Source organism: Camellia sinensis, chromosome 7 (genome assembly GCF_055761805.1).
Source record: "Camellia sinensis isolate YWXY chromosome 7, ASM5576180v1, whole genome shotgun sequence".
NCBI lineage: Eukaryota > Viridiplantae > Streptophyta > Magnoliopsida > Ericales > Theaceae > Camellia > Camellia sinensis.
The window spans coordinates 58,930,080-58,935,783 of record NC_138967.1 but is presented as its reverse complement, the minus strand read 5'-3'; positions in this window follow the sequence as shown (position 1 = coordinate 58,935,783).

Here is a 5,704-nt window from a genome sequence, read left to right as displayed (position 1 = left end):
GGGAACGCAAGAAACACATAGTTTCTCTTCCTTATGAACTAGGATTTGATGAACGACAAATTCCCACTAGATCGCGGCCCAGTCAAATGAAAAAAGAGTATTTAGAAATGTGTAAAACAAAAATAAATACTCTTTTACAGAAAAATCTTATCCGACCAAATTATTCGCCTTGGAGTTGCACAACCTTTTATGTTAACAAAAATGCAGAAATTGAAAGAAGCGTGCCAAGATTGGTCGTCAACTACAAACCTCTTAATGATGCCTTGAAATGGATCAGGTATCCTATCCCGAATAAAAAGGATCCTTTAGATAGATTACAGGATTCAATCATCTTTTCAAAATTTGATTTAAAATCAGGATATTGGCCGATTCAAATTACAGAGCAAGATAGGTATAAAACTGCTTTTACAGTACCTTTTGGAGATTTTGAATGGAATGTCATGCCATTTGGTCTAAAAATGCTCCATCTGAATTCCAACATATTATGAATGATATATTTACTCCTTATACAGAATTTGCAATTTGTTATATTGATAATGTTCTTATTTTTTCATCATCCATTGACCAGCATATTAGACATCTTAATATTTTTAAATCTGCAATGTGTTTCCAAATGCTTTTTGGGAACGCAAGAAACACATAGTTTCTCTTCCTTATGAACTAGGATTTGATGAACGACAAATTCCCACTAGATCGCGGCCCAGTCAAATGAAAAAAGAGTATTTAGAAATGTGTAAAACAGAAATAAATACTCTCTTACAGAAAAATCTTATCCGACCAAATTATTCGCCTTGGAGTTGCACAGCCTTTTATGTTAACAAAAATGCAGAAATTGAAAGAAGCGTGCCAAGATTGGTCGTCAACTACAAACCTCTTAATGATGCCTTGAAATGGATCAGGTATCCTATCCCGAATAAAAAGGATCCTTTAGATAGATTACAGGATTCAATCATCTTTTCAAAATTTGATTTAAAATCAGGATATTGGCCGATTCAAATTACAGAGCAAGATAGGTATAAAACCGCTTTTACAGTACCTTTTGGAGATTTTGAATGAAATGTCATGCCATTTGGTCTAAAAATGCTCCATCTGAATTCCAACATATTATGAATGATATATTTACTCCTTATACAGAATTTGCAATTTGTTATATTGATGACGTTCTTATTTTTTCATCATCCATTGACCAGCATATTAGACATATTAATATTTTTAAACATGTTATAATCAGAAATGGTTTGGTGATATCTGCACCAAAAATGAAACTTTTTCAAACTACAGTTTGATTTTTGGGCCATAATATTCATAATGGTACCATAATTCCGATCGATAGAAGCATACAGTTTGCATCTAAATTTCTTGATGAAATTAAAGAGAAAACTCAATTACAGAGATTTCTTGGTAGTCTTAATTACATTAGTGACAACTATACAAGACGCCGCAATCCTTTATACTAGACTCCAGAAAAATCCTCCACCATGGACTCCAGAGCATACTAAAGTAGTTCAAAAAATAAAGCTTAAAGCAAAGACACTTCCTTGTCTTGCTTTGCTAATCCAGAATGGCAAAAGATTGTAGAGATTGATGCCTCTAATCAAGGATATGGAGGTATTCTAAAATAGTTCAATTCTAACAGCAAAAAAGAATAATTTTTATGGTTTACTTCTGGCAGTTGGAAGCACGCAGCTTTAAATTATCCAACTATTAAATGGGAATGTTTAGCTATTGTAAAATGTGTTTCTAAATTTCAGGATGATTTATTAAATCAACATTTTTTAATTCGTGTTAATTGTTTTGTAGCAAAACAAATCTTTAAAAAAAATGTCCAGAATCTTGCTCAAAAACAAATATTTGTTTCTTGGCAAAGTTTACTTTCAACATTCGATTTTGATATTGAATATATCAAAGGTGAATAGAATTCTTTACTGGATTTTCTAACCCGTGAATATTTGCAGGGTCCACATGTCCAGCAGAGGCTGAGGCCCAGGCCTAAGGGGCCGTGGAAGGGGATCTAACCCATACCATGTATAGAATCCGTATCATATAGAATTTCTAGGGCTTCAAACTGCCCTTAACAGTAAAAAAGGGGAATCTAGCCAAACGACTAAAGATGTCCTCCTTACTCCTCTAGAACCATACATACAAAATACAGTAATTGAGGAAACAATCCTCTATATTAATACAGAAGATGAACAATGGATGTTCGATCCATGGGAAATCAAAAGGAGGTATCTTACCACCGAACAATTTCCATCTCATTTTGATCAATTCAAATTCAGGCTGAATTAAGGCAAAGGTATCCAGATTTATCAAAACAGGAATTAATTGTCAAAAGTGTGGACTATATGAAGGAATAGTTTCTTCAATCCCTCTCTAGTGATGACATCAGTATGACGTCTATTTCCAGTAGTCAAGGGCTTGACCATGAGGAAGACCCAGACCAGGAGGAAAATTAGTTCGCGGTTCTTGCCAGAGAATCTCAAGGCCCTGCCGACAATGAGCCTAATCTTCGTGACTTTTGGGACTCTTTGACTAGTCTTATTGCAGAAAAAATTGATAAGGAAAGAGATAGGAAAAGAAAAGGAAAGACTGAATAACCTTGTCCTCCACTAGAACGACTTTTCCGCAGCATCGGCACAACACGACAAAAACAGAATAATTACTTTAGCTGAAAGTAAATGCCTTGTCAGCCATCCAGCATAAATCATACAGCTGTCCATATAGTTGTCCACTATAGGACAATGAAGATAAGGTGCTGAGTCATCATCAGATCAGCTGAGGATAAGGACGATCGACTCCACCCACCAAGGACACGCCACCTGTCCTCACCCTTATCTTATCTTTTATTTGTCTATATAACGGATAGCCTCACCCTTGTTGAGGACAAGCTTTTCATATTTTTCAGTTTTAAAATTATCAGTGTGCTCTATCTCTCTCTCTCTAGCCGGTACACTCTCTGTAAGCCTTCTCTGTTACTTAATAAAAAGTCTGCAGGTTGATTGTAAGTATTTCTTTACTTTTAATGTTTTAATGTATGCCGATAGATGCTTTTGTTGAATTAAATGCTTTATTAGAATATTATAAGGAATGTCATAATTATTGGCTGACTATTGATAATCGCCATTTATAGACTGTAAAAGTAATACATCTGTAGAATTTTAGTATTTTGATACAACGAATAGAGAAGCAGATCCAGGAGCAGATCTGCTTGTTGGCAGCAGTCGTCCGGCCATCACCCTCTCTACAGTAAAATTATGAGACCATATAAGGCATAATTTGAATTTAATATAATGATAATATGAACAGTAATATTCCTGGGTATGTGCTAGGTGAGGGTAGAGCAGGGTTAGGTTGAGTGGGACGTCACCCAAGTCACATAAAGGTAGACCGGTTTAGCTGTGTTTGCGGTTAGGTTGTATCCTTGTAAACCGTTGACAGACGTGCTTAGCTTTACCCGGTGTCAAGCACCTCAATTAGTATCAGAGCCATTCTTGGTTCCTCCATATTGTTCCCGATGTTCTAAAAAACGATCTACCCAATTGAATTATTTATAGCATTTAAAAGAAAAATGCCATTTGGATTCAACCTAGATATTCTTTGTGTATAAATGAGTTAATGAATGCAACAATAAGGAACATAGACAACAAAACTTTTACATTCCAAGAGATACAATATGAAGAAGTCATTCATTCCCTTGGCCATCTTAACATTTCACTTGTTTTGCTCAACCACCATGGGTGATCTTTTTCATGATTTTTTCCCGTCATATGTAGTTCATATCATCAACAACCTTCGAACCAACTCCGCACCTTTGCAAGTTCGTTGCCAATCCAAAGACGATGATCTCGGAATGCAGACACTTGGGAATGGTGAAGATTTCAATTGGAAATTCGCAATCAACTTTACAACGACCACTCTCTTCTTCTGGCATTTTTATTGGGATACCAAAGACATAAGTTTTGATGTTTTCGATAGCCAACTGGACTCTTATTGCTACAGTCCTTCTACACAAGATAATTGCTACTACAGGAGTGTCAGAGCTGATGGCTTTTATATCAGCAATGGTGTGATGGCATTTACAAAAATCAATAATTGGACTCTTTGATTGTTTTATTTATTTATGATATAAGAGCTTATGCATCAGCCATCATTTTATGTTTGGCTTATCAATAATTTAAATGCAAAATAATATGTCAATCTACTATCTATTTATCTATTATCTACTACTATTTTAAAAAGCGGAACAAGCCTTGTGTTTTCTGAAATTGAAGAGGTATTCTAGCTTTTTGTAAAAAATTACAATGATCACATTCTAGTTATTAGGCTGTAAAAGACTTCAAAAAATATCAGTGGATGCCAACTGTCATGCCCCCAAAATTCTTAACAAAGGATAACTAAGATTAACATCATTATCATTAATCAATCTTACAAATCAGCATTCTTTGAGCATAACTATAATTATGGATCCCTATTATTCGTAAAACCCATTCCTTTAGTGCCCAATAAACTTCCACATTTGTATTTCATAACATATTACGAAATTACAAAAGGTCCACATGCGAATATATATTCAACTTCCTCTAAGGTATGAATTTATTACATGCGAGACATATAACGCAAAAGAAATAAAGTATAAAAATGCCCTATAGGCTACAAGTTCCAAGGCTTAGGCCCGATTATAAACAAATAGTTATTGAACCCATTCAAGTATAGCCATTGGCTTTTCAAAAGAAACAAATAACTATACAAATGAGCGTTGTGCTCTATAACATCCAATGCGCATTCACTTAGGCGGAATCACTACATCCTTTCCTACAAGAAATTCACTAAGGGTGAGCATTAAGCCAGTAGAGAAATCTTTACAAAGCATATACATTTTACACAATTTTATACAATAAGTACAATGCCATGTCATGCTCAAAATAAACAGTTTTCTCATTTTGTAAATCTTATGCTCAATGCTCATTTAAAAATGTAATGAAAACAAAGATTCCAATATCAATCAAGCAGTGGTAAATATGGCTCAGGTAATCCCTAGATTGGTGTTTGCAAGTAGGCCCCTCAAGGCTTCACCACATCCCACTTTTCCAGTTCCTAACAAGAAGGCACGTGATATCTGCCTCATGCGTGCTTTTGGTCTGTCACCCTGGACACTCAGGCCAACCTAATTCTCAAACTACACTCCGTATCTAGACTTACCAAACGTATTTACTCCAAAAACAAGTCAAAATGAAATTCATTTTACAAACAACTTCTCTTTTCAAAGAGTAACTTCTAATGCCAATTATAAAACAAAGATAATGAAAGTGACATGAAACGATAATGCACTATATATATATATATCAATACGTTGTGAACGTTCCAATTTTCTCAACAATTCATCATTTCGTCCACTCAAATTTTTTTTTTTTTTTTTTTTCATTTTGATCAATTTTTCAAATCTCTACTCAATGTATATATCGTATATATTCCAAGAGATAAATAACATCAACACATCACAAGTATCTCCCTTCTCGATGATGAAGTAATTCCCAACATTAATCATCATTTCCAAGCATTATCCTTTCAAGACAATTTTTAATAATCAACCATACATGATTTTTCAATATCAATTTCTCTTCCTCATGGAATTTCAACAATAAGGATAATTATATCAACTTTCTCATCATTTCTCAATAATGTTGTTCTTATAAACATGTATTTT